We start from the raw sequence: 11629 nt of genomic DNA on the forward strand, positions 1-11629 counted from the left end.
AAGCCCTTCCTGATTTCTCTCCTTAGGCTGGGTTGTGCCCCATCTGGATTCCCCAGCCTGAGCCCCCAGCCCTTCTGGGATATCGCTGATATAACTCAGTCTCCCCTACGTGTGAGCCAGTGAGAACAAGCCAGGGCTGTACAAATCCAAACTCTGCCTAACAGCTGAGACCGCAGGGAACTGATCTGACAGTTCCATCTGACTACTGAAAAAGGCTCTCTTACAATGCTCTGAATTGTGCATCCCTGACGCCATCCCTCTGGGACCCAGGGATGCTTCTCCTTGCTTTTCTAGGTCAACAAGGAGTGCCTGGTGGTTCAAAGGGACTCAGGAAAGGCCTGACAGTGCTCAGTCCAGGACCTGTCCTTCCAAGACACAGGAGCCATTGTCAGCAGCTCAGCTGTCTGAACCCAGTTTCATCCTAAAACCTCATAAAGCCTCTCTGCTTTGTCTGTAAACGTCTCTTGTGGGTACTGGTGTACCTAGGTACCCATGATGAGACCTGAGACCTCAGCAACCACCTCTTCCCCAAATCTTTCCTCCTTCACTGGAGGCACAGAGAGGTTAGGGGCTTTGCCTAAGGTCACACAGTCAGGGAAGGGCAAGGGGAGATAAGATTTTTTTTTTTAAACAAACATTTATTTTTTAACTAAAAAAAATATTTACTTATTTGGCCATGCTGGGTCTTAGTTGCTGCACATGGGATCTTCCATCTTTGTTGCAGATGCGAGATCTTTACTTGTGGCATGTGAACTCTTAGCTGTGGCATGTGGGATCTAGTTCCCTGACAAGAGATCGAACCCAGGTCCCCTTGCCTTGGGAGCATGGAGTCTTAGCCACCCAACCACCAAGGAAGTCCTGAGATAGGATATTTAAGACCAACTTTATTGGGGCTTCCCCTGGTGGCTCAGTGGTAAAGAATTGCCTGCAATGCAGGAGACACGGGTTCAATCCCTGGGTCAGGAAGATCTCCTGGAGGAGGAAATGGCAACCCACTCCAGTATTCCTGCCTGGGAAATCCCACGGACAGAGGAGGCTGGCGGGCTACAGTCCATGGGATTGCAAGAGTCGGGCACAACTTAGTGACTAAACCACCACTACCACTTGAGATTAAATTATATTTTAAACCCCCCCAAACCCAATTGTATTGAAATGTAATTTATAATACAATACGATACAATAGAAGGCACTCATTTTAACTGTGCACAAGGTATGACTTTTGATATGGAAGTTTATAGTCATATCATCGAATCACAATCAAGATGCCATCAAGTTCCATCATCCCGAAACTACCCCTGTGCCTCTTTGCAGTCAACCCCTCCCCTCAGCCCCCAACCCTGGCACCCACTGGTTTTTTATTCCTGCAGTTTTGCTATTCCAGAACATCATATACATGGGCTCCTACATTAGGTACCCTTTTAGTAAAACTCATGAAAATATTTGCATACAGTAAAATTTACTCTTTTCTCTGTGCTGCTCTATAAGCTTTGTGCCACGCATGCAGTAGTCACCCAGAATCAAAATGCAGATGGTTTCCATTACCCCCCCAAAATCCCCTCCTGCTGGCCCTCTGTGGTCACACCCTTCCCCCACTCCACCCCCACAACCCACAGCTCTTTCTGTCACTACCGAGTGGCCTTTTTCAGAATGTCTTCTAAATGGAATAATAGAGCCTTCTGAGTCTCGCTTCTTTCACTCAGCTGAACGCATCTGCCATTCATTCAGGTTGTTGAATCCGAAGTGTGTTGCATTTTTCTTGCCACGTGGGGAGGAACCACAGTTTTGCTTTTCCATCTCCCAGCTGAAGAAACATCTGGGCTGTTTTCCAACTGTTGGCGATTCAGAAGAGAGCTGCAAGAGACATGCACATACAGGTTGTGTGTGTGTGTGTGTGCGTGTGTGTGCGTGTGTGTGCGTGTGTGCGCGTGCAAGCGTGTGTGCGTGTGTGTGCGTGCGTGTGTGTCCAGAGGTTTTAATTTCTCTTGGGTAAACGCCCAGGGATGAAAGGGCTGGGTCATATGAGAAGTGTATATTTAACCTTTGGGGAGATTGGCAAACTGTTTTCCAAAGTGGCCACTCTGGTTTGTATGCCCACCAGAAGCATGTGGGAGATCTTGATTGCAGAACCACAATGTGAGTCCAGGGGTCTGTGACATGGCGCTGAGTTCTCAGCCACCGCTGATCCTGGAGAACTGTGATTGCGACAAAAACTCTTTCCCCCTTGGTCATCATGCATGCAGTTGCTTAAAGAGAAAAAAAAAAAACCAAGAATGAGGAAGCAATTGGAAACTGATGTGGTGTGATCTCCTAGATGTATTGCTAGGAGGAAGCTGCAAAACAGGATAAGAGTGTGTGCCCTTTGTGGAAAGAAAGGAGGGGGAAGAAAAATGTGTACCACATTTTTTCATCCATGCATAAACTATCTCTGGACAAGACACTGGAATGGGGGAACAGCACTGGGGCGGGTCAGGCCAGGTCGATAGGTCACTGTGGTGGGTAGGATGCTTCTCACTTCCATTTCCTGTCTTTCGGATTTGGAAACTTGTGAATGTCTTACAGGTTCAAAATAGAGGCATGCAATCCACACACTTCACTGACAGGTATTTCAGGCCTCGCTCTGGTGGTAAACCAATAAGGTCTGGCCCCTGGGGAGTCAGAGTCTAGTTCTCAAGACAGACTGTCAGTAGGGCAAGGAGAATATAGAGAGTGTCAAGTATTTGCTGGGGAGAAAAATGAAGCCGTCAAGGATTCCCCAGGCAGATGGGCATCCACCTGCCAATGCCGGGGACACGGGTTGCATCCCTGCTCCAGGAAGATCCCATGAGCCGAGGAGCATCTAAGCCCATGGGGTATGCTGCAACTACTGAGCCTGCACCCTGCAACTACTGAAGCCCTCCCACCTAGAGCCCGTGCTCCACAGCAAGAGAAGCCACCGCGATGAGAAGCCTGTGGCCCACAATGAACACAGCCCTGGTTTACTGCAACTAGAGAAAGCCTGCGCACAGCAGCGAAGCCCCAGTGCAGCCATAAATAAATAAAGAACTAAAAAAAAAAAATGAAGTCGTCAAGGGACTGGGTGGGGGGAGGGAGAGGTGGAGAGTGGTTTCAGTTCAGTGCAGTCGCTCAATTGTGTGAAACTCTTTGCAAGCCCATGGACTGCAGCACACCCGGCTTCCCTGTCCATCACCAACTCCCGGAGCTTGCTCAAACTCACATCCATCGAGTCAGTGATGCCATCCAACCATCTCATCCTCTGTTATCCCCTGGTTTAAATTTTTTAAAAATTAATTTATTTAGTTTTTTAAACTTCTTATTTCATATTGGAGCATAGTCTATTAACAAGGTTGCAGTGGTTTCAGGTGTATGGGAAAGGGACTCAGCTCTACATATACATGTATCCATTCTCCCCCTATATTTATTTTAAAATTTTATTTATTGATTTTCGGCTGCGTTGGGTCTGCATTGCTGCTCCAGAGCTTTCTTGAGTTGTGGCCCACAGGCTTAGCCACCCCTTGGCATGAGGAATCTTTCCAGACCAAGGGTTGAACCTGCGTCCCCTGTATTGGCAGGTGGATTCCCAACGACTGGACCACCAGGGAAGTCCCAAAGTGTATTTTTTTTTTTTTTTGAAAATCCAGAGGCCCCTATTTATTGTTTGGTCACTAAGTCATGATACGACTCTTTGTGATCCCATGGACTGTAGCCCGCCAGGCTCCTCTATCCATAGGATTTCCCAGGCAAGAATACTGGAGAGGATTGCCATTTCCTTCTCCAGGGGACCTTCCTGACCCAGGGATCAAACCCATGTCTCCTGCATTGGCAGGCGGATTTTTTACCACTGAGCCACCAGGGAAGCCCAGACACTAGAGTAATTCATTCTAATCACCCGATTAGACTTTCGCATTCATGGATGTAAATGTTTTCCCAGGAGTACAGCTTTGCCTTCATCGTGAGGTGTGAAATGTAATGCTCTCATCATCTTTTTTTAAATCGTCTATAATTGCAGTTCTTATTTCCCCTTTCACCCAAACACCATTAAGGAGACTGCTTTAAAAGTTCTAAGTAATTAGAAAATACTGTTTCGCAGTGAGTTGAGAGGCCCCTGTAAAGAGTGACATTTGGGCAAAGACTTGAAGGAGGGGAGAGAAGGAGTCTACGGACATCCGGGAGGAAGAGTGTTCAGGCTGAGGGGAGAGCAGGTGCAAAGGCCCTGAGGTGGATTGTGCTGGCTCTTTGAGGCCAGTGGCTGGGATGGCGGGAGTAGGGGGGAAGGATGGAAATGAGATTAGGAAGACGAGGGGTGGAAGGATGGCTTTTATTTGCAGGGAGATGGGAGCCATGAGAGGGTTCTGAGCTAGGCCCCCAGGGAAGGATGTGATTTGATTTAGGATTTAACAGGGTCCCTCTGGCTGTAGTGATTCAGTGGCAAAGAATCCTCCTGCAATGCACCAGATGCAGGTTCAATCCCTCGGTCAGGAAGATCCCCTGGAGTAGGAAATGGCCACCCACTACAGTATTCTTGCCTGGGCTAACGCCACAGACAGAGAAGCCTGGCGGACTACAGTCCGCTGGGCCACAAAGAATTGGACACGACTGAGGTGACTAAACAACAACTCTGGCTGCATGATGGCCAAGGACAGAGGCAGGGAGCCCAGGAGGGAGGAGGAGACTCGGTGGTCCAGGCCACAGGTGATGGGATGGTGGGTGGAGCAGTTACCATGGAGAGAAGCAGCCGGAATTCAGAGGCTATTTTGAAGGTGGACACCCCAGTGTGTCTCATTTCCCTGTGAAAGGGGCTGTGTGGAGAGGTACATGGAACAGGAAGAGGAGGAATGAGAGGATCAGGCCTGTTTCGTGGAGATCAGGGGAAACCATCCTTGGGGCCCTGATGTTTCAGCTGAGACCTGAAGCAGCTGGGGAAGTGTCTGATGGAGCAGAGCACTGGGATCTTTTAGAAAAACGAAAAGGAGGGCGGAGGCAAGCAGCAGTCAGAGGGCCTGGAACTGAGGTGTAGCCCTCAGGCTTGCTCCTGAGGGCACTGGGGAGCCATAGGAGGTTCTGAGCAGAAGTCAGGATTGAGGCTTTTGTTTTGTTTTTTTGGCCAAATTGTGGAGCTTGTGGGATCTTAGTTCCCTGACCAGGGATCCAACCCTTGTCCCCTGCAGTGGAAGCTTGGCACTCTAACCACTGGACCGCCAGGGAATCCCCAAGTTTGAGTTTTGGAAAGACCCCTCTGACTGTGCAGGGGGACCAGCTATGTGCCTCAAGACAGCAGGTGGCTTGGGTTGGGAGGGTAGGTGCAAGAGGGGTGGAGAGGGTCAACTGGAGAGATTTAGGAGTCTCCCTGGGGACGGGAGATGGTGGGGGTCCATGTTGACTTCCAGGGTCACCATCAGCCGCTGAGCCAAGTGTTTCTCATGTAGCAACTCAGAGAGTCTTTACAATCACCCAGAGGAGCATCCTCTTTTCATAGCTGGGGAAACTGAGGTTTGGAGAGCCTGTAGTTTCCACTCCAAGGCCACACAGTGGGGAACCAGAAGTGGGGAGATTTGAACCCACACCCTGTTTCCCTCTGCGGAGACCAGGATGCGGTCCTGCCCACTCCCACCTGCAGGGCTCCCCTCCAGGAGCAGCCGCAGGCGGGTTAGGTTGCCACCCCTCCCTCCTTCCACGCCCTGAGCCCCAAGCCCAGCTCTGGACTTTACCCCAGCCTCCGCCCAGTGCCAATAAAAGGCGGGCAAGCGGTGTGGAGGCCTGCGGGCGAAATTCCCCTACTCCCGGTGCCAGGGGAGTTACCCAGGGCGCGGAGGGCAAAGGGCAGGCACAGAGAAGGGGGCAAAAGGGCAAGGCGAGCATCTGCAGTTCCACCTGGCTGTGCAGCCTCGCGGCTTTGGGCCTCAGTTTACCCCTCGGTAAAATGGGCGTGGCTCCTTCAACGGACAGAGGAAGGACTGGCAACTGGCCGGTGAATCTTCCCCTGGGGCGGCCGGGTGGGAGGGGGGGGCGTGGAGGGAGTGGAGGGAGACACCAGAAGTCCCAGCCCGACAATAAAGTGCTCTTATCAAGTCTGAGGAGGGAGACAGGATTTCCCAAGTAGGACAGGGAAGATAAGGCCCAGTTCCCTGGATGGAGAACAGGATTTCCAGTTGTTGGGGGACGGTAAGGAAGGTTCATTCTGACGTGTGAAATGAGTTTCTAATCTGAGGGAGGAGACTGGTAGCCCCAGTCTGATGAAGGAGGTAAGAATACCGCTCCCCCATCCCCAACACACACCACGACCCCGAAGCGGGAAACAAGACCCTCCAGTCTGAGTTTCCAATGTGATGACCGATGAAATCTGCTGCCGCTCGGCCACCTCTTTCCTGAGCCCTCCAAGTGCGAGCAGCACCTAAATGCTTAAAATGCCACCGTGAACAAGCCCCAGCTCTGGAGGGGCCGGGACCACGGGACACAGAAGCAAAGGGCCTGTGGGGTTTGCCCCCATCCAGGCTCGGTGCTGCTGGACTCTGGGCCAGACGCCCTTTCGTGAGCTCAGAACCGGCTGCTGGTGATGGTGGTGTCCAAGCGCCACCTAGCGGCTGCTGCGGACCAAGCCTCCCATCCAGAGCTGGAGACCCCCAGAAGAATGGGACCCCCTCCTTCAGAAGCTAGGTTCAAATCCTCCCCGCCCTCCCACCTCCAAAGAAACCCATCTGTGATTCTGCCGCTTCATCGCGCTCATCCTCCAGTGGTGGGGGGCGGTGTCTCTCTGACTTATCAGCCTACTCCTGTCTCTCCCAGGCACACAACTTTCCCACCACTCCTCAGTGCCCTGGAAGGAAGTCCACACACGGGGCTGCGAGGCTGGCCTCTCTAACCTCTCTCAAACCGCCCTGTGCCTCAGCTGAACGTGAGTAGTTTTGGGAGCATGTTATGCTCAGAACTAACCTTCAGGCCTTCTCACAGGCTGTTCCCTTTGGCTGGAGCGCCCTTCCCTGCCTCTTTCCCAGCATCTCTCTTATTATTCATTTGTTTGGCTGCGCCAGGTCTTAGTTGTAGCTTGTGGGATCTAGTTCCTTGAAAGGCGATCAAACCTAGGTCCCCTGCACTGGGAGCTCAGAGGCTTAGCCACTTCCTTGGACCACCAGGGAAGTCCCCTTCCCAGCATCTCTTGTTTTTCTCCCTCAGGTCTTGGAGAAGATGTCTCCTCCTCCAGGATTCCCTCTCTGACCTCCTCTCCAAGTCAGGGTCACAGTCCCATGGGGAGGGCTGTGTCCCCACAGGTCTTGACACTAGCTGTAAATTTTAGGGAACGTTAGTTTGAATGAATGAAAGAATGAATGGATGCCAGGCTAAAGAGTTTGCCAGCAGCCACAGGAGAGTTTAATCAGAGGAGGTACAAAGTTAGATTTAGAAGTCCCCAGGTTTCTCCTCTTAATCTTGGGCCTTCGCATATGCTGTTCCCTTCGAGTGGAATATTTGCATGTATTAACTCCCTCCCACTCATTGTTTAGGTCTCAACGAGCCATCCCCTCCTCCAGGAAGTCCTCCTTGACTCTTCAGCTGGCTCAGGCATCCCCAACCCAGACTCCTGGGCCCCGTCCATCTCAGCCCTGACCAAAGTTGGGTTGTCACTGTTGGTGACAGCTATGTTGCTCCTACTGGGGTCCTGGGAGGACGGGACTGGGTTCTGTTCGCCCATCGCCTTGTCCGCAGTGCTTACAACAAAGACATCCTTCTGTCGGGACCTGGGTTTCAATCCCAGCTTCCCCATTGGCGGAGCATTTCGCGTGAGCTCAGGCCTTTTCTGGAGCCCCAGTTTTCTCGTGAGAAATGTGAAAAGGATGGTCGCTTCCTCCCCCAGCCTCCCAGGACTGTGGTGGGACATCAAGAAGACGAGACCCTAGGTCCTGAGCTGGCCGCGTGTGGGTGACTGTGGGTGACCCACTTCCCCTTTTGGGGCCCATCTGGCTGGCTGCATGGGTGGCAGGGGCCCCATCCTGCTGGGACATTTCAGGAGGCCAGCACGGGGCTTCCCAAGACGGGAGGGTCAGGGACAGGCAGAGGGGAGAGGTGTCTGCTGGGTTAGGGGAAAACCAGGCTTCCCCATCATAAAACGGATGACGGGAGGGAAACAAACAAGGCTGGCTCCACCCGGGCGTGAGGGGAAGTTGGGGGAGAGGATAAGGGGCCCCTCGAGGTGGGTGAAAACCACAGTCCACAACTTGTGCCAACTTCCCTCTCGGAGCCTGTGTGCCTTGGGGTCCATCCAGGCCATCTGCCCGATCACTGGCCTCTGAAATGTCACATGTCTTCATTCCAACCTCAGATCCCACTCTGCCTGCAGCCTTCCAGCCTCATGCATGGTAGCCCCTCCTCCCGCGCCTGCTCAGAGTAAGGCTGAGAGACTCCTTGACTCCTCTCTTCCCTCCAGTCCATCTGCAAATGCTGTCGACTCCCATCCAGCCTCTGCTCAGAGCCTCCTGGGGCTCCCATCTCTCTCAAGGTCCTCCCTGCAACCGACAAGGCCCTGCGCCTTCCCTTTTCCCCCTTGGCCTCACCTTCTCCACTCTCCCTGTATTGACTCCACTCCTGCCACACTTAAAATTTTTATTTATTTGGCTGCACTGGGTCTTAGGTGCGGCAGGCAGGATCTTTTAGTTGGGGGAAGTAAGCCCTTAGTCACGGCACATGGGATGTAGTGCCCTGATCAGGGATGGAACCCAGGCCCCCAGCCTTGGGAGTGCAGAGTCTTAGCCACTGGACCACCAGGGAAGTCCCTGCCACACTGGCTTTCCTTCCTCCTGGCCCTTGGTTTGAAATGCTTTCTCTGCCAACTTTTCACCCAGCTCCTTCGACCTTGTGAAAGGCTGAGTAATGCTCCCTAAAGAAATCTGCTACCCTTGTGCCTCAGGCAGTAAAGAATCCGCCTGCAATGCGGGAGACCTGGGTTCGATTCCCGGGTTGGGAAGATCCCCTGGAGGAGGACATGACAACCCACTCCAGTATTCTTGCCTGGAGAATTCCATGGACAGAGCAGCCTCGTGGGTTACAGTTCATGGAGTTGCAAAGAGTTGGACATGACTTAGCACGCAAAGAGGTCCAGGTCTGAATCTGACTTGAGAATGGTACCTTGTGGGACAAAAGGGACTTGGCAGAGGCGATGAAGTTCAGGATCGTGAGCTGGGGAGACGATCCTGCGTGATTTCGGTGGGCCCTCAGTGCAATTACAAGCATCCTTGTAAGAAGGAGGCAGAGAGAGATCTGACCCCAGAAGAGAGGGTGAGATGACGATGGGAGTGATGCAGCCACAACTCAGTGAGGCTGGCAGCTGCCAGAAGCTGGAAGAGGCAAGGAATGGATTTTTTTTTTTTTTCCCCTGGAGCCTCCAGAAGGAACCAGCCCTGTGACCCCCTTGATTTGATCTCTGTAAAACTCATTTCGGACTTCCGATCTCCAGAACTTTAAGAGAATACATTTCTGCTGTTTAAAGCCACCGAGTTGGTGACAGTTTGTTATACGGCAGCCACAGGAAACTGATACACACTGTGATGATCATCCCAGGGAGGGTGCTTTGGAGCCTCCACCTAAATTACATGCTCTGGTGTTTCTCTCTCAGAAACCACCCTTTCCCCATCAGGGCTTCATGACCTTTTGTCATGACTTTGTAATGACCTCGTAACAGCGGTCCCCTGCTCTGGGCTGTAAGCTTTGTGAGGTCAGGCTGTCTCCATCAGAATGTGCTCTTGTGACTGTGCATGGGACCTGCTGAGGGTGGGCTGTTGTCATTGTTGTTCAGTTGCTCAGTCTTTGGGACCCCATGGACTGCAGCCTGCCAGGCTCCCTTGTCCTTCACTGTCTCCCAGAGTTTGCTCAAATTCATGTCCATTGAGTCGGTGATGCTATCTAACCATCTCATCCTCTGCCACCTCCTTCTCCTTTTGCCTTCAATCTTTCCCAGCATCAGGGTCTTTTCCAATGAGTCGGCTTTTCACATCATGTGACCAAAATATTGTAGCTTCAGCTTCAGCATCAGTCTTTCCCATGAATATTCAGGCTTGATCTCCTTTAGGATTGACAAGTTTGATCACCTTGCTGTCCACGGGACTCTCAAGAGTACATAGGCAACAGATATTGGTCAAATTCATCCATTCATTCAGTTACTAAACTTATCGAGTATTTATTGAATACCAAGTATTTGCCTGGCACTGTTCTTGGAATTGGGGAATGCAGACATTGATTCTGCCCCCGTGTCACCCCTTATTATGTTTTATTGTTTGCTTTTTATCTTTTTGGCTGAGCCACACAGCATGTGGAATCTTACTTCCCCAACCAGGGATCCAACCTGCCCATCCTGCATTGGAAGCACACAGTCTTAACCACGGGACTGCCAGGGAAGTCCGATGTTGCCCCGGATTGAACTGAGTGTTTGCGTCTCCCCACCTGGATTCATATGTGGAAGCCCTAACCTTCAATGTGCCTGTGTTTGGAAATGGGGCCTATCGGGAAGTAATTAAGGGTGGGGCCCTGAGCTGATAGGATTAGTGTCCTGAGAAGAAGAGACCCCAGAGAGCTTGCTCTCTCTCTGTCTCTGTGAGCCCACACAGAAGAGGCCAGGAGAGCGCAGGGTGAGGGGGACTCTCCTGCAAGCCGCAAGAAGAGTCCTTAGGCTAAAATCTGTCTTGCTGGCCCCTTGATCTTGGACTTCCCAGCCTCTTGAACTGTGAGAAAGAAACATTTTTTGTCTAAGCCACCCTGTCTGTGGTATTTTGTTACGGCAGTGTGAACTGACTCAGACACCTTTCAGCATTCATTGTCTCTCAGTTGTTTTTTTCCTCATTCCACACTGTTTTACTTATTACATCTTATTACATCTGCAGTGGTTTAAGAATATGTCCACAACTTCTTTGACAATCTTCCCATTGAAAAGTGGAGAGGAATTCCCCTCCCCTTGAATGTGACTGGAAGTAGTGACTTTCTGCTAGTGGGTAGAGTATGGCAGAGATGGTGGCGTGTGACTTCTGAGACCGAGTCGTGAAGGCTCTGTGGCTTCTCCCTTGTTCTCCCGTGGAGTCACTTGCTTTGCGAAAATCCAGCTGCCTTGTCATGAGCCTTCTGCAGAGAGGGCCATGGGGCAAGGGAGTGAGGTCTCCTGCCAGTGGTCATGTGAATGAGTCAGGAAGTGGGTTCACAACCAGTCTCAGTCAAGCCTTCAGATGACCGTGGCCCAGCCATCCTCTTAACTGTACCCTCACCAGAGATCTTGAGTCAGGACCACCTAGCGAAGCCACTCTTGGATTCCCTTTTTTTTTTTTTTTGGTTGCAGCAATCAGCATGCAGGATCTTAGGCCTCTGACCAGGGATCCAACACTCGCCCCCTGAAGTGAAAGCACACAGTCTTAATCACTGGACTGCCAAGGAAGTCCTGACTCTTGAATTCTTGACTAGCAGAAACTGAGATAATAAAGCTGCTGAGTGTTGGGGTAATTCGTTACACAGTAAGTAGATAGCTGATACAATAACTCTACTGTGTATTTTTTTATCTGGTAGAGAAAGTCTCCTTATCATTATTACTACTATTTATTGAGCACCTACTTTCTGCCAAGCACTGATTTAAGGTGATAATCAAAAGAAGGGAAATTCCTGCCTC

At 51.3% G+C, this 11629-nt stretch overlaps 1 long non-coding RNA gene across 1 annotated transcript; it reads left to right on the top strand.

Annotated features, from left to right (window-relative positions):
- The first annotated feature begins 6791 nt into the window (after window positions 1–6791).
- LOC139030033 (uncharacterized) lies at window positions 6792–9471 on the top strand. Its single transcript, XR_011482357.1, has 2 exons — window positions 6792–6889; window positions 8829–9471. It is a non-coding gene; the product is annotated as an uncharacterized lncRNA (long non-coding RNA).
- Window positions 9472–11629: the final 2158 nt, after the last annotated feature.

The sequence above is a fragment of the Odocoileus virginianus genome, chromosome 20 (genome assembly GCF_023699985.2).
Source record: "Odocoileus virginianus isolate 20LAN1187 ecotype Illinois chromosome 20, Ovbor_1.2, whole genome shotgun sequence".
In the NCBI taxonomy this organism is placed as follows: domain Eukaryota; kingdom Metazoa; phylum Chordata; class Mammalia; order Artiodactyla; family Cervidae; genus Odocoileus; species Odocoileus virginianus.